Source organism: Hipposideros armiger, unplaced genomic scaffold, assembly GCF_001890085.2.
Source record: "Hipposideros armiger isolate ML-2016 unplaced genomic scaffold, ASM189008v1 scaffold_437, whole genome shotgun sequence".
NCBI classification, from domain to species: domain Eukaryota; kingdom Metazoa; phylum Chordata; class Mammalia; order Chiroptera; family Hipposideridae; genus Hipposideros; species Hipposideros armiger.
In genome coordinates, this window is record NW_017731787.1 from 447,696 (window position 1) to 469,882 (window position 22,187).

The window sequence follows — 22,187 nt, forward strand, 5'->3', positions numbered from 1 at the left end:
GGCTGTTAGACGGCATGACCTGCCCCTAGATGTGAAAGGGCAGAACTCCCGGGTCATTCACCACACCAATTACATTCAGGTCATTCGCCACACCAGTTCCCATTCCACTTTTTTTTTTAATGTATATATATTTTTAAACTTTATTGGGGAACAATGTGTTTTTTCCAGGACCCATCAGCTCCAAGGCCTGCAGCTTAAGACAAGGAAAGATGACCAGATTGCTATTAAGCAGCTTATTACAATAATGACGGCTGCCGTTTTTGATCCAGCAGCCTGTTAGTTCATAGATGCTGAGTACTCAGTTTTTACATGAAAGGAGTATGTTCAGGTCCTGCCTGGGCACATTACTATGCATCTCATTTAACTTCATGACAATCCTGCCAAATAAGTACGTTACCCCCATTTTACAGATGAACAAACTGAGACACAAAGAGATTAAATTTATCTATAGGTTGAAATATATGAAAGTTCTCCTTCTGTAGGTAGAAAAATGGAAAAATGTCATCAACTTCATATGGCTCAGCCTAATTATAAATAAAGTAGCCAAGATTTGAACCTTCTTTCTTAATTCCAAAATTCCTGCCTCCTGTGCTATATAGCACAGCCTTCCTTTTGCAGTTTTTTGAAACTACACAACAAAATGGAAGTGAATTGGTGTTATGCAGAGCAGAAAAGGAGCTCTGCTAATCTTTCCCCTCAATCCTGGAAGGCCCTTTTACTGCTCTCAGGTGCACTGGCCAGGTGAGACGTGTCCTGAACAGAGACCACCTCTAAGCTGCTGGGCAGAAGCAAACTGGCTGGACACTGGGTTTGGAACAACTATGACGGCATAGACAAACAACTTTCTAAGTAGAAATGCACAGATGATGCCCAAGTAGACAGAGTTTCTTGCACAGCATTGCTCCTGAAATGGGGCAGACCCCTGAAGACTAAAAGGGAGTGAGCTGGGGCCTCACCGCTGCCTACCCCAGGCTCAGCAGAATGCACACCTTACATCAGAGCCAGATTCCTGGTTATAGACATGCAATTGAAGTTTACTTTGTTTCTAAAATTGGATAGTTGGGCCAGCCTTGCAACACCACAAAAGTGTATGCATTATTTACCAGCTACTAGAAAAGACAGCTTAGGAGAAAAAGAACATCTTTCCATGTTAATCCCCATTAGAGTGTCATAGAAACATGTGACATTAGAGCCTTTAAGAACCTCAGAGATTTCCCTTCATTATGCCCTCGATTTATGGACAAAGAAACTGAGGCTGAGCCTGTCCCCTGTGCAAGACCATGTGCTCAGTGAGGGTTGGAACCAGGTTATTTTCATTTCTAGGCTCCCAGTGTCTGGCAGAGTACCTGAGTCATCATAGGTGCGCAAAAGATTTTGACAAAACATGGACAAAAATGTTGGCAGAAGAATAAAAATAGTGAAATGAGGTGAGAGATGTCTGCCCCTGGTCCTGGCCCATGGCCATTCCCCCTAGAAAAGATGGCATCTCTAGGAGCACAAGAGCTCCTTGCTTCAAAGCAGATTTCTCGTTGTTATTGAGGCCATTTCAAGTTCCAGTTTGTGGTCTGACCAACTCGTCTTGTTTCCTTTCACTCGATGGGCAAAATAAACTGCACTTTCTGGGAAAGCAAGGAGCACGCTTTTCCTCCTTCCTGTCCCTCCTTCTCCTTCCTTTCAGGAGAAGCCAAAATTGCCTGGAAAACCTGAGTTGGGCCTTTTCTCTTTGGGTGCCAATTTGCAGGTCGCTGTGATTGTTGCCTTGTTGTTAGCATATATATTGAATTGGAAATTGAAGTCATGGTGCATATGGAGAAATCATGACTGGAGGGCTGAGCCAATTTGGAATTTGGCAATGAATCCCCATGCTCAGCTCAACGCAGCAGGACCTTGGAGCCTAAGGCGCTGTTCAGGCCATTTAGCCTGTAGTTACCAGGGAATAGCACAGAAAGTGAGCGAGAGCGGTGAGGAAAGAGACCAGCAAGTCAGCACCTGCAGGCGGGGTGGAGTCACCCTTTTGTACTAATCTGCTGCTCTGGATTCACTCAACAGGGGCTCTACAGGAACACACTCCCTCTCCTCCGCCCGTGCAGCCCCCAGCAGCCAGACAGGGACATGAAGTGATGCTATCCTCATGCCCGGGGATCTGCGCTTACAGCAATTTTTGGTAGCAACAGTAAGACCAACATACAGGGAACAATAAAACTACAGAAGTGGGCCTTTTACTGTCAATGGCCAATAACATTTTCTGCAAAGATGGAAACGTTCTATACAGTGCTGTCCAATATGGTAGCCACTGGCTTACAGGTCACACTCGAAATGTGACTGGTACAGAGCTAACTTTTAAATTTTATTTCATGTTAATGAATTTAAATTTAAATGGCCACCTTAGTGGCTACCACAAGGGATAGTGCAGGTTTATACAGTAGGGTGAATGGAGAAGGAAGAAGCATGAACCTGGGGTGAGTGAGAAAAAGAAATCACTGTCATGGCTCCACATATGGGGCAAAAATTTCAAGTCCCTGCTGTGAGGAGCAGAATACTTTCTAAAACGTTTCCCCGTGTAGTGAGAGCCAGGCTTTGAACTGAGGCTTCTTGGGATCTCCAGCTAATGCAGAGTTCTTGCTCTATGACATATCTAGTACCAGGAAAGGAGGCTACCACGGAATCCCGCTACACTTAAGGGAGAAGTGATTCTGGTCTTGCATTGCAGTAGTTCTCAAAACCTTTCCCAGAGAGGAGATTCTAAAAGAAGGAGTCTCTCCTGCTGGGCTGAGGGGAGAGCTGGGATTAGAGCTCAGAGCTGTCCAGCTCTAGAAACCCCAGGCTCTCGGCAATATGTGGTTACCTCCCACATTGGGAGGCAAGACTTCAGGGTCAGATCCTGTCACTAACTTGGTGTTGAGAAAATCATTTAACTTCTCTAAGACTTCTCTGTAAAATGAGGGGGTTGAGAGCCTCTGAGATGCCCGAGGCTCCTTCCAGTGTGAAAATATTGTTTCCAAGAATGTAAAATTCCCTTACTAGACACTAACTGAAGTCAAGTGGGCAGTGGAATGGCTTCTCTCTCATGGCTGTGAGCTTTTCTTTCACTCTTAATTGTCCTCGACATTAGCTGTTTTATTTATTATTATCATTACTATTAGAATAGCTTCTATTTTCTGCGGCTCGGCTTGGATCACCCCCCAGGAAAACCATTGTCCGGTGTCAGCCAGGCCTGAGTGAGCAGTGGCCCAGAAACTCACTAAATCTGGTCCTGAAAGCAGTGAGTGGGGTTCCCTTATTAGTGAGTTTCTTGTCATCTCTGCCCTTCTCTCCCACTCTGCTTCTTCCTTGCTTTGTCATTCTTCCCCCTCTTCTCTCTTTCCATTTCCTCTTCTCACTGCCCCACTCTTTCTTCTAGCTTCCTCTTTCCCCCTTTGTCCTGTCTCCCAATCCTCACCCTGCCCAGGTGTCTATCTACCTCCCCTTGCACTCCTGCCTGCTCTTACTCAAGTCCTGGGATCCCTGGCTGGCCTGGTTTTGTGCTCTTCCCAAGCCACAGACTAGGCCACACTTTGGTGGGTGGAGGGGCAGCGGGTGGCTTCAAGGGCTGCGGGGACTACCTCCAATGCTTTTCAGATGAGGATACCTCTCCAAACACGATGAGACAGAGCCTGGCTATGGGAGCAGCTCTTGTTGCTAACAGAAAACAAAAAAGGAAGGGAAAAACCTTCCAGCCTGTTGTGGACTGAATGTTTGCATCCTCCCAAAATGCATATGTTGAAACCCTACCACCCAATGTGATGATATTAGAAAGTGGGAACTTTGGTAGGTAATTAGGATTATATGAAGCCTTGAGGGTGTAGCCCTCCTGAATGGGATTGGTGCACTTATGAGTCAGGAGAGAACTTCTCCTTCTCTCTCCTTCCGCCATGTGAGGACAGGAGAAGTTGGCTGTCTGCAACTTGGACGTAAACTCTCACCAGAACCTGACCATGCTGGCACTATGATCTTGGAGTTTTAGCCTCCAGAACCATGAGAAATAAATTTCTGTTTTTGATCAGCAGCCAGTTTACAGTATGTATTTTATTATAGCAGCCTGAACTGATTAAGACACAGCCAAACTCACCCCCAAACCCATATGTCTCATAAGGCATTAGCACCAATGTTTGGGGATTGGGAATCAGAATAGCTTCAGATAAGCAAATACCACAGTAATAATGGCATTTAATACACACACACACACACACACACACACACACACACACACACAACAATTGGACCCTAGTTCTAGACCAGACACTGAAACTTGGTCCCCAAATCCTGATGTCTCCACTGGCACAGTGCACACACAAACCATTTGCATAAATGAGTCAAGACCAGTTATTATCAGGACACTGTTGTGATGGGTTCTTTCCCTGGCTTCCTGCCATTTGAGCTGTCTAAGGGCTGCATTCCTCAGTTGCATGCAGAGATAATAACAGAAGAAGAAACAGAAGGAGGTTCCAAGGTTGTGGAGCAGAGAGAAAGGAGGGCACAAGCAAGTTTCTCCCTCTCTTTTCATCTCCAGGGAAGACTAGGAAAACACTGCAATAATGACAACAATTGTCACTGTTGAGCATCTACAGTATGTATGTTATTACATCACTCATCTACTCCTCTCATCAAACTTGGAGGTAAATATCATTATTGCCATTTTACAAAAGACAAAAAAAAAATGAGGCATCTTCCTAACCTTACACGTAGTGGAGCAGCCAAAATTTCCAAACCCAGGTTATTATGACTCTAGAATCTTCCTACTCATGTACCCACCTTCTGTTCCTTGTTCTGCTGGCTTTCTAAGACCAGGGTTTTCAATGAACAAATTTCATTTTTTCACCAGACCTGAACCCCAGCTTTGTTTCCATTCCCACTGTTGGTCTGCTGTCAGGAGGAGCTAATGGGCATATTTCATCCTTCAGCTTGCCTTCCTGGACTGACTCGAGGCGCCTTCCTCGTTTCAAGCATCTAACCTCAGAGCAAGCAGCCCCCGCCAGCTCTGGGTGCTGTCCTCCTTCTCCTAAATGACTGTGGGTGCAGGAATGTGCCTGGAGGGTAAGGTGACCTGTGCATAGTAAGAGAATCAGCAGAGAGATGACCTGTTTCTTTCATGTTTTAAAACCACATCTTTATTCGTCCTTTGTTATAAAAGTGAAAATAGTTGTTATAATACAGATTTTCTTGAGACATAGCATAGAGCAGAGGCTAAGAATAGGAGAAAAACAATATAGATTTACCTCATTCAAATAACAGCAACACAGTAATTCCACAGACGAGCCATCATGTAGTCAACCATTCCCCTATTGCTCGACAGTCAGGTGGTTTCCAGTTTTCTCTTTTTGTCATGACAACAATAGTGAAATAAGCAAATATATACTTACATGCTGGTATTTTTATTTTTATAAGACAGTATCTTCAAAGTGGAATTTCCAAGGCAACATGTAGGGATGTGGGGTGTGTGTGTGTGCTTTAAATGTCATTATTACTGCGGCGATTGCTCATCTGAAGCGATTTGATCTTTTCTGTAAAACTGTCTAGTCATGGGACTTCTAGGAATGTAACTACTATTTGTAACAGAGTTGACTTTCTTTGTTCTAAGAGAACATTTTGTAATGTTCTTTTCCTCCTAACATTTAAAAACTTCAAACATACAGCAAAGTTGAAGAATTTTACAGTGAACGCCCATAATAAACTCAGCACCTCGATTCTACCTATCATTAACATTTGACTATACTTGTTTTATTACATATCTGTTTATCTTTCCAAACCCCTGAACGTCCATCAATCCAACTGCACTAGTTTCTCAGGGCTGTAACAAAGTACCTCACACCGGGTGGTTTAAACAACAGAAATGTATTGTCCCTCACAGTTCTGGAGGCTGTAAGTCTAAAATCAAGGTGTCAGCAAGGTTGGTTCCTTCTGAGGGCTGTGAGGTGAAGGAAGGACCTGTTGCTCCAGTCCTCTCTCCTTGGCTTGTAGATGGCTGTCTTCTCCCTGTGCCTCTTCACACTGTTGTCCCTCTGGTGTCTGTGTCCAAATTTCCCCACTTTATGAGGACACCAGTCGTAAAACTATTAAGCCCACTCTAATGACCTGATTTTAACTCTATGACCTCTGTAATGACTCTATCTCCAAATCAGGTCACTTCGGAGGCACTGGTGGTTAAGACTTCAACGTACAAATTTTGGTGGTATGCAACTGAACCCATAACACCGACTTATTTCTTGATACACTTCAAAGTAATTTTCATTGATCGTATCTTAAGTACAGCTTTAGACAGGGCAGGTTGTTGGGGTTTCTATCAGCGGTGTCAAATTGACAAGTGGTAGAACACACAATGATTTCTGCTTTTTTAAACCAGAGATGATCGAACTGGTCATTATTTCCCCCTCCTCCCCTCCTGTTTAGGTTTGAGGAGGATGCTTCCCATAGAAGGTACTTGGAGAAATTCCACCAGGGCAGGTCCCCTTCTAGACCACGAGGAGCTCCAGAATCGGGCAGGTTCTCCTTTCTAGAACTACACAACCCAGGCAGTTAGGGCCCCTGCCCAAGCCATCTGCTGGCTGAACTCCCCCAACCTGTCCCCAAACCACAAAACCCTTGATTTTCTGCCCAGGCCCAATGACATGGAAATCTGGTGCTCTGTTGTTGGAACCTTGGCTGTTGGTGGATCTAAGAAGAATAAAGCCCGTTCTCTCTCCTTGTAACGTCTGAGCTCTCACATGTACCCTCTACAAGCCGTCAGTTTGGCTGCCTTTGTTGTGGTATCATTGTATACTGGTTTGTGTAGCTGTAGCTATTTCATTTTCAATGCTATATAGTATTCCATTGATGAGTATAGTTTGTTTATTCATTTTACAGTTGATGAACTTTGGGGTTATTTCCAATTTGGGGCTGCTAGAAGCAATGTTCTGCAAATATTCCTCTAGGTGTGTCCCGGTGCCTGTGGGTATGCACTTTCTACAGCAATGTAGTCTGCTACTTCTAGGGATCTCTAAGACCTTTTTGAGGATGCACGAGGTCAAAACTTTTCATAAGACATTATTTGATCTTTTTTGCTGAGCTTACATTTGAACTGATAGTGCAAAACAATGGTGGTAAACTGCTCATGCCTTAACAGGAATCAAGGCAGTGACACCAGACTATACTCGTAGTCTTTGTATCATTCACCACAGTGTACCACAGCTTAAAAATTGCCAGTTCCATTTAAGAATGTCCTTTATTAAGCAGGAAACGTTATTAATTGTATTAAATCATGACCCTTGAGTACATGTCATTTTAATATTCTGTGTAGCATCAAAAACTTTCAAGTACTTAGGAAATATTTAAGGGCAAGATTTCTACAAAGAAAACCGTAACTTCATTTAAAGACATTGAATAAGACTTAAATAGATGGAGGAATATACTGAACTCATGGATTGGAAGACTCAATATTGCAAAGATATTAATGCTCCCCAAATTTATTTGAAAATTCAAAGCACAGAAATTGCTGTTCATTTACCTTCTTGTGAAACTCTTTAATGTCTGGCTTAATGCAAGAGAGCTGAATTCCTAGGTACTTGATATTTTTTTATGCTATTATGAAATGTCTTCCACAAATTTTATTTTCTGTTAATGACTGGTATACAAAAATATCATTTAAGAAATATTAGCTTTGTATCCAGCAAACCTACTAAAGTCCAGACTGCCAAAATACCCTAGCAAATACCCTAGCAGTATAGGAGATGGAGAGACTGTGGAATTTGGTGTTGTTAAAGGAGAAAAGGGTGGGGAGAGAGCAAATGTTACAGTTCATGATGGAGTTCCAGTGCAAGGCAGTCAATATGCAGAAGGCAACCATTATAGGTGCTACGCACATGGTAGGGGTCCTCTGTGCAATTACCGGCAGAGTAACCAGCACGGTGAGAGTGGGGGAAAGAATGAGGGATGGGAGAATGCCCCAAAGGCAGGCCCAACAGCGCTGGCTCTACTCTATGCCACATTGTCGACCTTACTATTTGTGGAGACCCTATGGGCATCACCACAATATTCCAACCCTCCTGTGTGGGGAGAAGGGATGGAAGGTGCTGATGGCCAGGGTGCAGGAGAACAAGGTAGGCCAGTAAGACAAAATATGTACCGGGGTTCTAGACCGCCATTCCGCAGGGGCCCTCCTCACTGAACACAGCCTACAGAGGACAGCAGTGCAGAAGATAAGGGAAATGAAGGAGAGGAGACCCAAGGTTAGCAGCTACCTCAACACTGGTACCCTCCCAGATGCCCAGAAAACCTTAAACCACAAGATGGCAAAGAGACAAAAGCAGCTGATTTACTAGCTGAGAACCACTACCGAGGTTGAGCAGGGCAGGGCTGAGTAAACGCCGGCTTACCATCTCTACCATCATCTGGTCTAGTCATCCAACAAGAAGAAACGAATATGAAATTCTAGCAATAAAAAATGAACAAAAGATTGGAGCTGAAGACCTGCAGTGCTTGTTATTCTTTGCTCATTGACCAGATAACTAGAACTACCTGTAATGTCTATGCTGCTTTGGCTTTTTATTATTTTTATCTAAAGACATCTCTTTTGGTAATGACAAATATGGTTTTTTAATAGATTTTTTAGCCTGTTTTTTTTTTCTCAATACATCCTTAAAGGTTTTAAAACTGTTTTTATCTCTGGTCAAGTTGAGATTTTTAAGAACCTCATTTTTAATTTGTAATAAAAATTTACAACATGATTTTTTTCAAAAAAGTCAACAAATTGCAAACACCGCTTAATAAAGGTCTTAAGTAATAATAATAAAAATAATAATAGGGCACCTTATTTCTATTCAGCTAAGTGATTCTTCCTTAAATTATAAAAGAATGTTGCATTTTATCAAAAGATTTTTCCACATCTACTGTGATTGTTATGATTTTTCCTCTTCTTTTATTAATAAAATAAATTACCTTGATTGACTTTTCTAATGTTGACTCAGCTTTACATTTCTGCATTAAACCCAACTTGTTCATGCTATAGATCTTTCTATACATTTAGATTTGGTTTGTAACATCGTTTTTGAAAATTTTTGCATATATGTTTAAGAGTGAGATTTACTTTTAATTTTCTTTTCTTTTAATATTTCTGTTGGGTTTTGGTATCAAAGTTATACTTAAATTGGGAAGTGTTCTCTTATTTTTTATTCCTCATGATTGTATAAAGATTCAAACATTTCTTCCATAAATTGCTGGTAGACTCACTGGTGAAACCACCTGGACTTGGGGTTTTACATGCAGAAATATATTTTTTACTACTAATTCAATTTCTTTAATGCTTGCATAGAATTATTCAGCTTTTCTTCATAATTTATTTATTTGGACTCTATTAATGGAAATGTTAAATGTTTTCAGTTTCACTATTACAAAGGATGCTGCAATGAACACATCTGTGCAAGTATTTGGCAAATTTGCGTGTCTCTACATTTTAATATATTTTTATAAGATAAATTCTTGCAAGAGAAATTGCTGGGTCGCAAAATATGAACATTTTTAGCTACCTTGGTCTTGATATCAGACCATTTTTTTCCTGAAGAAGCAGAACTGGAAAGAGAAGTATGCTCTTTTATTAATGATTTATTGTGAGTAACAAGTTACCTCAGAACTTGATGGCACAAAACAATAATAAACAGTTATTATCCTCACCGTTTCTGTGAGACATAAATTTGGGAGTGGCTTAGTCGGGTGGTTCTGACTTGGGTTTTCTCAGGAGATCATCATCTACATGTCAGCTAGGGCCGTATTGTCTGCAGGCTTGTCGGAAGGCGGAGGATCCACCTCCAAGGTGGCTCACTCATGTGGCTGGCCAGTTGGTGCCTGTTCTTTTTTTGTTTGTTTTAGCTGAGCTATTCTGCCACCTGTTGGCAACTCAGCGGCAGCTCAGCTCGGGCTGGGACTCGAACCACTGTTGTTCACAGCTCGCACTCTTGAGTGAGCTCTTAACCAACTGAGCCACTCAGCTGGCCCTCCTGTTCTTGATCAAAGGCTTCAGTTTCTCCCTTAATGTGGACTTGCCACAGGCTGCTTGAGTATCATCACACCATGGTGGATGGGTTCTCCCGAACAAGCAATCTGAGACAGAGAGAGAGAGAGGAGAGAGGAGAGAGGAGAGAGGGAGAGAGGGAGAGAAAGGGGGAGAGAGGGGGAGAGAGGGAGAGAGAGAGAGAGAGGTAGAGAATTAGTTTTGAACTAGCTCTGGAAATCGCATACCATCAATTCTGCCACGTTCTATTCCTTAAAAGCAAGAAATTGTGAGCTCATTTTGAAACCATTACAGCTTCTCTGTAAGTCTAGTTTAAGTGGATTGATCTCCTTGGCATAAACCTTCAAAAATATGTCTGTAAGAATAGCTTCTTAGCCCATTGAAGTTGCTGAGGCAAATAGGACCAGCTGGTGAGAGTGAGGAACTGGGGCTACAAGCTTTGAAGCACCTGCTGCTGTTAGTGTCCAATGTCCTTAGTGTCCTGGCTACTATCCAGGCTCAAGATTTATGTCTTAATTATGTAAATAGAGCAAGTATGCCATCAGGAGCTCTAGTGAGCTAATTACTCAACAAGAAATCAATGCTGCTGAAGCCGAAACTAATGAATCCCAAGGCTCCCAGACTGTAATTGTGATATTTGGGGTTTTATTTCAACAGACAACATGAGAGAGCTTGGAGGGAGAGGACCCTTCTCACTGTGATTGATTCACAGAGCCCCTATCCAAGCTCCGATTGCCCATGGATGCTGGGGGCTGGAATCTATCCCTGGCCAGCTTCTCCCATTGCACGGCCTCCTTTGATACCCAATCAGCCTATAAAAGCTCAGGCTGTGGGAAGTGACCATAGGATGATTATCGCCAGTACCAGTGAGGAGGGAGGGGCTTCAGCCAGATCATCAGGTCAGTTAATTGAATGTGACATTTGCATTTGGAGGATTGAGGAAGGTTGAGAAGGTTTCACTGGGGCCCCTTTCTCCCCAACTCTCTGCTTTGCAGACATGTCTGATTGCCTTTGACAATGGACAAGACTGGACAGAGAGGTCTCCTGACCCTAAAGGCCCCTGGAGGCACAAGAATGCTTACTCTCCTCATTGTCTACCCTTCACCCTGCCCCACTCCCACATCACAGGGTTCTGGCCTCTGTCTCTCTTGCTTTATTTGGCTAGTTTCTCCTTTAATTTCAAATTGCCAGGTTTCACTTTCTGCTTTTACCAAATGCTGCTACAAGAAATAGCCATGTGCAATCTGGTTCTGCAATTATTATAAAAACTCTGTTGAGGACCATGACTGGGCACAGCTGCAACAATGTGATGATGGAGATTTGTCTGGTGTTCCAGAATGGTGGCCAAAGTCCAAACCAAAGCAGTGGACTAGAGGCACTGAGGAACCCTGCACTCTAAAGAGAGCTGCCCAGGAGCAGAGCCAATGCATCCTGGCAATACTACAGTGTGGTTTAAAACCACAGGCTGCAGAACCAGCCTGCCACCTTCAACCTGCACGCCATCTTGACCCCTGTTCCTTCACTCTTGTTTATACAAAAAGAGGACTGCGGAATATGGGGAGACAGCATCCGAGCTGCAAACCTTACAGTGTTTGAGGTGAGGGGCAGTTCCCTTTTCTCCCCGTGGGGAGACATATGTGATCACAGAGGCCACTGGCTACTTGTGGTCTAGAGATGTCTGTAAGAGGCCCGTGCCAGTGGCCCATGCCAGCAGAGGGAGAAGGGGCTGCAGCGGGCCTGGAAAAAGGACTGGAGGTACCTTCACTCCAGTTTCCATCAGCCCGTGGAGAACCCAGAGGATGCCCACAGCCTTTCCCGTGGTTCCATCTAAAGGAGCATGAAATGAGGAGGGTCGGCCGTGGGCTGTCCAGATGGTTGCATAACAAGTGAAGAGAGAGTTGGGGGCCATAGTTCAGATTGAAGGGCGACAATGCCGCTTCATCTCTGAGTGGGTCCTTGTATGAGAGGAGGCCAGGCTGAGTTGAGCACTGCTCCAAAACACCACCCCACCTTCCCCATGGAGAGTGCCACTGCAGCAGTATCCACTACCTCACATAGGACCAGGCTGAAGCGGGCCGAGGTCGGGGATGCCTCCCCATCACCACTGGCCCTTGGCCTTGCTGAGATGCCTCCTGCTTCCCCATCCTTCCTGCCTGCCTCTAAGCCTGGAAAGCTAGACCCAGAAGGGGAGGGAGGAAGAGCAGAAGCGACAGAAGAGGCCATGCTGCTCCTCCTATCTCAGGGTCTCTAGAGCCACAATTCTCCTGAGGCTCAGGGGAAGGAAGAGTTTTGAATCAGATATGAATTTGGAGTTTTAAACTGGCTGGACTGAGATTTAAATAACTGAAAGTGACAGGAACATTCTCTTTCTACCCAAAATGTCATTAGTAATGGGGCAAAGGGTTTCAACAGAACACAGCAGAAAGCAGTGACTCGAAAAAAAATTGACTTTCATGTTTATACCCCACTGAGCCGAGACTCTTCCATAACCCACTGCACATCATTCCAGTCTGTGCTCCCTAAATGAAGCCCCTCGGATGGAAATCTCAATTTTTTTTCAAGGCTCTCCAGGATGTGAGGAAATGAGCATGCTCATACACTGCGGGAGTGGAGGAAACTGGGAAGGCCTTTTGAGGAAACAATTTGGCAATCTGGATCATAAACCTTAAGAAGCCCATACCGTTGACCCAACAGTGTTATTCTTAGGAATATAGAGAGGGTGCCAAAAAAATGTATACACATTTTAAGCAAGGAAAAATCTGTATTAAAATTATGCTCATGGCAACCACTTTGAGCACCTCTTGTAATTGCAGAAGTGAAACGTGACTTGTATTCATCTTTTGTTATCGATATATATTATTACAATTTTAATACAGTTTTTTCCTTTCTTAAAATGTGCATACAATTTTTTGGCACCCTCTGTATTTATTGTTCAACAGATTTTTATAGATCACTAATTATGTGCAAGGGAATGTTCCAGGTACGTTGACCAAGACAGACATCATCCTTATCCTTGAGGACATTACGGCTTGGTGAAGGGGAGAGACAGGGAAACAGGATATTATGACACAACCTGATTCCTGCTCTAGCAGAATGAAGGGCAGGTGACAGTGGCCACCATAAGAGGGACAGTTGGCCCAGTCAGTGGTGATAATGATGATGGTGGATGATGGGTGAGAGAGGAGGTTCTCTGAGATAGTGATGTCTGAAAGATGAGTAGGGATTAACTAGACATGAGATCGCAGGTGGGGGGAGAATGTTCTAGGCAGCGGGAAGAATGTGTACAAAAGCACAGAGGAGAGAGAGCATGGTGTGCTTGAGGAACCCAAAGAAGTTCAGTTTGGCCAGCAAGAGAAGCAAGAGTGAGAGAATGATAAGGGGAAAGGCTGGAAATGGGAGACCAGGAACCCTAAGGATGTAATTCAAGGTGCATACAAAGACTCACCAAAGCTTCATTTATGATTATTTTAGCTGTAGCTTGGAGACAACTTAGATTTCAAACAATAGGTTCTCGATGATACCAATACAATAGAACACTGCACAGCTATAAAATAGTGCTGTGGAAGAATATTTATTGACACAGAAATGTTATATTATCAAATAAAAAATCAGGATATAAAATAGTATGTATAGTGTGGTCTCATTTTTATTTCAAAAATGGTGGGAGAATATATGCTAACAAGTTAACAATACTTATCTCTGGGTGCTAGAATTGCAGGTGAATTTCATTCTTTTTTTTTTGCTCAGCTGTAGTTTCTACTATTGTTTATCTGCGTGCAATTACTGTTGGGTAATAAAGAAGAAGCAAAAATTATAAGACATATAATCACTGAAAGGTAAGTTTAAAAAATTTAGTGCCAGGAAAACCTTGGTTCAACATGAAGAAATTATTCCAAATTGAGAAGTGGAAGTTGGTGTAAATGCAACTGATGTGGAATATCAATTTTAACATTTATGGGCTTCAACCAATCCTGCATGCTCACTCATTCAGACTGTCCAGCACATGCAGGCTGCCATTCCTGGCCACGTGCAGGAGAGGCAGGGCCCCAGGCAGCACCAGCTTCTCATGGATGCCTCCAATTCCGGCTCCCCCTCATGTCCGGTCTTTGTATAATAAAGCTACATTCTCTAGTGTTATCTCTCCATGTTTCTTTTTGTGTTTTAACAGCTTTATTGGGGATGATTGATATAAAAAACCCCTGCATATATTTAATGTATATAATTTGATGAGCTTGGACTTATGCATATACCCATAAAACTGTCAAGGTAGTAGACATGTCTATTACCTCCAAAAGTTTCCTTGTGCCTCTCTGTGGGGGTGTGTGTGTGTGTGTGTGTGTGTGTGTGTGTGTGTGTGTGTGTGTTTGTGTGTCTGTTTGTTAATAACACTTAACATGAAACTTACCCTCTTAACAAAATTTTAAGAGTACAATAGAATATTGTTATCTGTAGGCGCTATGTTGTACAGCAGATCACTACAACTTAATCATCTTGCATAACTGAGACTTTATATCCATTGAAGGATTTGCAAGCAGATAACCTTAGAATTTTAAATTAAAGTTTATTTGAGGCCTATGAATTCCAGCGAGTCACACAACATCGTCTAAGAAATAGGGGTCTTTTGCTAGTCCTACTAGAGTGGCCCACTTTGGGACTGACACACACACACACACACACACACACACACACACACAGCATTATGGACATATACTAACGTCTTGTGGAGGCTTGTACAGTTGAGGGTAAAGAAGCTTGTGATGTACTATCTCCTCTTTGATAACAATCAAAGTTTCCTTTTTGTAATCATGTTTCCTTTTTGCCCTGGATGTATGTAATCAGAACCCATTTGATACTCAAGTATTAGGGTTGAAAAGGAGCTGTTCAGGGTCAGCACTTTGAGTTCAATCTGTTCCTTGGATGGCACTTCTCCAGCCATGGGGCCCCTTTGTCTAAAGAACACCAATCTCGTCTCTGTTCTTTGAAAGAAGGATGTTGTCCCTTTTTCCATTCCTGTGGTCATGGTCCTCTCACCAAGAATTCCTTTCCCAAACCACTTTTGGTCTATCCAAATGCTACTGATCTGTCACAGCCCACTTGTGTGAAAACCTCCCCAATGCTACAATTTACTGCATCTGGACTGTATGTGATTTTTCCATTAGATGCCCTGACAACCAGTTGTTACTTCCCAACTTACTAGATGATGATCTTGGGAAATTTACTTAAGCTTTAAGAAATTTTTTTTTCACTGAGATGTTGTAAGGATTACAAGATAATATAATTTAAGTCCCTTACATTACCAAATATTACATGTATTCAACAAGCATTTATCAAGCACCAACCAAGCAATTGACATTAAACTAAACATCATACAAATGCTAGTTTTGTTATAATACTCAATAATCAATAATAGTCTTCCAGGAAATTTAGCAAATAACATTCTGCTTTGTGCTTCTCATGTTTCGCCTGTGAATGTCTTGTTAATCCTTTTGTATTACCAAGTCACGAAATTCCTACTGAAAGCCTAGTGGGGATAAGATGGTGAACAAACCCTCCCCTCCCACCATTGCATGGACAAAAAGGGCAACTTTTGAAGGCTTTAAACAAGGCAGTGATTTGATGGGATTTGTGTCTTTAAAAACATCATGGGTCTTTTTTTCTTTTTTCCCCTCCCTATTAGTTGGAACTTCCTTCCCTTCTTTGCCTGGCTAAGTCCTCCAATTCTTTATTTCTCAAATTTGATGTCACCTCTTCCAGAAATACTTCCCTGACCTCCACATCTGGGTTTTGTACCCTCCCGTGTGCACTCTTCACATCCCCACACAGCTCTCCTCACACTGGGTTATAATTGTCCTGTTAGTTGTCTACCTGCCCCTAGACCAGGAGCTCCATGCCCATCGTTTCATATTTGCATCTCCGATGTTCAGCCAGAGCACAGAGTCAGTACTCACTAAGTATTGGCTGAAAAAATGGTGACTCTGACAGGAGCAGTTTCAGAGATGTAGTGGAAACAAAGCCAGATTATAGGAAGATGAAGCAAGAATGAGAGGTGAGTCCTGGAGACAGTGAGAAGAGACACTTCTTTCGAGGATCTTGCTTGAGGAGAGTATGGATGAGAAGGGCAATTGCTAGAAGAGTAGACAAGTGAGACTGAGGGTTCATTTTGGAAGATGGGAGAGACTTAAATATATTTAAATATTGATCAGAAAGATCCAGAAAAAAGGAAGGAGATTAACATACACGAGTCCGCAACTATGGCTGTGGTAATGCTGCATAAAAAACAACCCCCAATCTCCGTGGCTTACAGGAAGAATAAATATTTATTTGACTCAGTCAGGTGTCTGCAGGTTAACTCCGCATCATCTGTAGGTCTGCACAGCAGGGTCTGCTCCACGCATATTCTCTCCTTCTTGGGCCAGTGAGCTAGCCGAGCATGTCCCTCTCATGGTGTTGGCAGAGGCTAAAGAGAGAGGATCAAAAACATACACGGTCTCTTAAGACCTTGGCTCAGAACAGGCAATTTGTCACTTCTGCCCACATGCCGCTGTCCAGAACAAGTCATGTGGCAATCTCACTCTCAACATCAATAGGGCAGGGGAAAAATATTCTGCTCACAGTGAACCATTGCAAAGATGGCTCAAGAAAGAATTGTGAACTAACAATAGAGAAGTATGCACACGAAACAAAGAGAGAGAGAGAGAGAGAGAGAGAGAGAGAGAGAGAGAGAGAGAGAGAGAGANGAGAGAGAGAGAGAGAGAGAGAATATGGAAATAACCATTGAGGTGAGTAACTTGAGAACTTAGGATGGCAAGATAATAAAATATTGAAATACTGGCAATGGAGAAGTTCAAATGATAAACCATGGAAGTCCAACTAGACAGAGAAGAATGAAAAGAAAGTGGAGGCTGATAGGTAAGTGAGTACAGGGAACAAGAGGTGCTGATGAGGCCAAAGACGAAATGGGGTACAAGGAGCTGAGTAAAAGACAGCAAAATAAGAGGCCCTAATCTTCTGGTCCAAGCCAAGGAAAGGGTCAGTAGCCTGCTATGCTGCAGTAATCTGACCCCTATTGCTTCCAAAGCTTGAGAATTGCCTGCCCAGAAATTTCAAAACCTTTGGTTGTGGGTTTTGAATTCTCATTAACCTTATGGGGTTTTCCTTGATAATTAAATTGCACATATTATTTACCAGGTAATCTTCTCCAGTTAAGATGATAATTAGCTTCCATGTTCTACTAGATATTTACCAGCATTTCTATGAAGAAGTGGTTAATGAAACAACCAGGACATGTAATCACATTAACAAGGCGGGACACCATGGGGAGGACTTGAATGAAATGTCCAACAGTAGAGTGGAGAGTAATGGGACTTTATGGTAAACACAAACCCACTACTGACTGTCACGGACCCAATGGCACTTGAAGGAGAGTATGAGCCAGCTTGGAAAGCTGGGCACGTTTTACCTTGGCAGGTCATAGAAACAGGAAGCTGGTGTGTGCAACAGTGTGGGCAATAGGCCTTGATAGAATGATGGCCAGCCACAAAAATACTTACTACTACTACTACTATCTGTCAAATACTTATTGTGTGTAAAGCATTTTACCAGGGACTCTACAAGCATTATGCCAATTCATACTGAAGCCTTATGTGGTTAAATATTATACTCAGCTATATTTTACTGATAAAGCATTTGAACCTCAAAGAGGTGAAGTAACTTTCCTAAGGTCATATGGCTATTAAGTAGCAAAGCTGAGACTCAAATCCGTTGAGAAGAGGCATGCTTCTCCATGTGGCAGAAGACTGATGTAAAGCAGAGAGGTTCTGGCTACAATGGTGCCTGCTGCTAAGACCATGTAGCTACCACGAAAATGGCTTGGACCAGCACATATGAAGTCAGACAGTTAAATTCGCAAACTCATCCTAGAAAAAATTCTACATACCTCATTGCTGAATATCACTACGGTCACCTTTGAAGTACTCCACTTGGAAAGTAATGCACCAACGCCAGTGCCAGTCCACCCTTCAAAGCAATTTTGGAACTCTTTTTCTGGAATGGCCATCAGAGCTGTTGTATTGTCCTAAATGTCATCAAAATGTCTTCCTTTCAATATTTCCTTTATCTTCGGGTAAAAAAAGAAGTCATTGGGGGCCATATTAGGTGAGTAGAGAGGGTATTCCAATACAGTTATTTGTTTATTGGATAAAAACTCCCTCACAGACAGTGCTGTGTGAGCTGGTGCATTATAGTGACGCAAGAGCCATGAATTGTTGGCGAAAAGTTCAGGTCGTTTTCGTCTAACTTTTTTACGCAGGCTTTTTAGCACTTCCAAATAGTAAACTTGGTGAACTCTTTGTCCAGTTGGTACAAATTCATAATGAATAATCCCTCTGATGTCAAGAAAGGCTAGCAACATCATTGTAATGAGTTTGCAAACTTAATTGTCAGACCTTGTATGTGGCATGTGTATTGCCTGTCACTCCCTCCAGTTCTCCCATGCCAGACATCTCAAATCTATCATGATACTGCCTCCCACTGAACACGGATGTAACCTCATAATCCTTCTCACCATTACACTCCAGGCCATCACTAAATCAATCAGAACTGACATGTGAGATCAAATTCCTTTGCCATCCTGGTGTAGATGCTGCATGAACACGGGTGACAAAACAAGGGGCTTGGAGTTTGAGGGGCCATGCTTTGAATCCTAGTTCTCACTCTTCAAGCAATTCCAGAGCCCATTTCACCGTCTGTGAAACCTGAAGAGTTGTGAGGATTAAATTAAATGCCAATGTGAGAACCACAATGCCTGTAGCACAGTAAGTCCTGGGGAAGTGTTTGTGTCCTTTCACAAATGGTGATCAACACATTTAGACTTGAGTTAGGAGCATGGGTAGGTTTTTCAATATCCTAGAAACCATCCTGGTGGAAAAAGGCAATGACAAAAGAGCCTGGATCCCAGGCAATACAGGGAGAGTTTCAAAGTCCTGGGGCCAGGACCTACAGTGATGAGAGTGACCAGCGTGTTAAAAAGCAGTCAAGCAGGTTTGGAGGGAGGCCCATGGAGAAGAGAGGCAAGGAAACCAATTCTAGCAGCAACTGAGAATTGCTGGACGAGGCCTAACCTGGACACAATCCCAAACTGATACCAGCCGAGGTGACCTGAGATGAGGCTTTAGTAGCCCTCGGATGAAGAATGTGTGCTAGACAAACAGGATATATCTTGCTTGGCCTTTTCATTATTTGCCATTTGGGCTGTGTTTGGTTTTGGTTTTCTTCTAGTTTTCTAAAGTTGCAAAATACCAACTTATTCTGTACTGATCTGAGGGGAGAAGGGGACTGTCCACATCAAAAAGGAAGATGGGGGTTCAAAGTGGCCTGCATGCCAAGAGTCCTGAGGGCAATGACCATCTTAGGGGGCACTGGGGAAGAGCCTTAAAGCTGGAAAAACCAGAAAGGAGACAGCTCCGAGGTGTGGAGAAGAGGTTACCAGGGAAGCAGTCAGCAGGAGAATACAAAGTCCCCTTCTGCCATTGATATCAGTTTCCTGTCAGTTTAACTAGACTACTGCTTATCCTTCTTGCATCCTAGTGTACTGTTATCTCATTTACCATTTCCAGGTTTGACCTTGAGTTGATGGGGGTGGAAGAGGTATAGAAAGAACCCCTAGTTTGATATAATTCCATTTATTTATTTTTGCTTTTACTTTTCTTACCTTTGAGGTCAAATTCATAAAATCCTCTCTGAACCCAAAGTCCATAAGTTTAGTCCAATGCTTTCTTTTTTGCAATTTATTATTTCAGGTCTTATGTTTAGGTCTTTGATCAATTTTGTGTTAATTTTGGTATGTGGTGACAGCAGTCTAGTTTCATTCTTTTACATATGGTTTTCCAATGTTCCCAACACCATTTATTGAAGAGGCTGTCTTTTCTCCATTGTATGTTTTTGGCTCCATTTTTTAAAATTACCTGCCCACGTATATGTGGGTTTATTTCTGGGTTCTCAGTTCTCTTCCACTGGTTTGTCTGTGGAACAAAAGAAACCATCTACAAAGCAAAGAGGCAACCAAACAAATGGGAGAAGATATTTGCCAACAATGCCTCCAATAAGGGGCCAATATCCAAAATATATAAAGAACTCATACAACTCAACAAAGAAACAAACAATTCAATTAAAAAATGGGCAGAGGACCTGAACAAACATTTTTCCCAAGACAAACAAAAAGCCAACAGATATATGAAAAAATGCTCAACTTCACTAGCTATTAGGGAAATGTAAATTAAAACCACAGTGAGATACCACCTCACACCTGTTAGAATGGCTATTAATAATAAGACAAGTAATAACAAGTGTTGGAGAGGCTATGGAGAAAAAGGAATTCTCATACACTGCTGGTGGGAATGCAGGTTGGTGTAGCCACTATGGAAAACAGTATGGAGGTTCCGCAAAAATTAAGAATAGAGTTACCATATGACCCAGCAATTCCTTTTCTGGGTATCTACCCCCAAAATCTAAAAACATTTATCCATAAAGATATATATATGTATATATATATATATATATATATATATATATATACATATATATATATATATGTATATATATATACATATATATATCCCTGTGTTCATTGCAGCATTATTCATGGTAGCCAAGACATGGAAACAACCAAAGTGTCCTTTGATAGATGATTGGCTAATGAAGCTGTGGTATATATACAATGGAATATTACTCAGCCATAAGAAAAGATGAAATACTGCCATTTGCGACAACATGGATGGATCTTGGGATTATCATGCTAAAAGAACTAAGTCAGACAGAAAAAGTCGAGAACCATATAACTTCACTGATATGTGGGATATAAAACTGAAAGAAGCAAATGAATAAGACAAACAAACAAGGAAACAAAAACTCATAGACACAGACAACAGTTTAGTGGTTACCAGAGGGTAAGCAGGGGGCGGGGGAGTGGTAGAAGAGGGTAAAAGGGGTCAAATATATGGTGATGGAAGGCGAACTGACTCTGGGTGGTGAACACACAATGCAATATATAGATGATGTATTATAGAGATGTACACTTGAAACCTATATAATTTTACTAACCAGTGTTACCCCAATACATTTAATTTAAAAAAAAGGGGGGGGGAGAGAAACCAGTTTATTTCTTTGACTCTTCTATAAGAATGAAAAAATATTTTCTAAAAGCCCCACAGCACACTTTCCCTCACTTTTATTTGGCCAGAGACGCTTACATGCCCATTTCTAAACCAATACTGAGAGGAACAAGATTATTATGATTAATTTAAGCTAAAAAGGATCTACTCTGGGAGACTGAGAAGAGACTTACACTGAATAATTGGGGGGTAGGGGATGGGAAAAGAGCCCCTGGTGATGGAGGTTAGTAAGTCAGGGATCCCAGCTCAGAACACAAGATATGGGCAGCAGGGTAGGGCTTGGGTCTAGGGAGAAAAAAGAAAACCAGTGTTCAGAACTAGGTCCCAGTTTAGGGTGTGTGTGTCAGGCTCCTTTGATGGAGAGAACTGGAGGCTTTCTTGGGTCACCTTGAGTCAGTGTATACATGTGTGTCTAGAGTAAGGGTAGAAGTGTTATAAGGAAGAACATGGAAATAAGGCAACTAGAAATGTTAACCACATAGTCAGGCCTCATGGGTACCATGGAGAGTTTAACAATCATGCCTCAAAGAAAACAGAAACTGAAGTCCAACTGGATTTTGCAGAAACCCAAAACTGGAAGACTGGGCCAAATCCAGGTGGCTTTAGAAACCAGGACAGTTCGTTCTCAGCAGTTCTCATCTTCGGCGAAGTGTTTTCTATTCACACACCTGGGCCGTTACGTTTATTTACCTCTAGGCTATGGACCAAGCCCTTCACTCTACCCATATCTTTGGCTTACTTATAATCAAGTGTACTCATAAATGCAAATTATCATGGTTGCTCATGGGCCCTGCCTCCCCCTTCTCTTCCCCTGTATCCGTTTGTGTTCCTAAAGCCAGTTGAACCATTCTATCTAGAGACTCTCATAGTTCAAATTCCTAATAGAGAAAATATAATTGGTCCAGCTCATCATAATTGACTCAGTTGAGAAAGAACTTTTTAAGTCAGATGACTTCATGGATTGGCTGTGCTGAGTTATCCAACTATGAGAGGAGGAGTTT

The 22,187-nt window shown here is 42.3% G+C and overlaps 1 pseudogene; it reads left to right on the forward strand.

Moving 5' to 3' along the window:
• LOC109394780 (nuclease-sensitive element-binding protein 1 pseudogene) overlaps positions 1–8,356 on the forward strand; it is a 100,338-nt pseudogene extending 91,982 nt beyond the window's left edge.
• Positions 8,357–22,187: the final 13,831 nt, after the last annotated feature.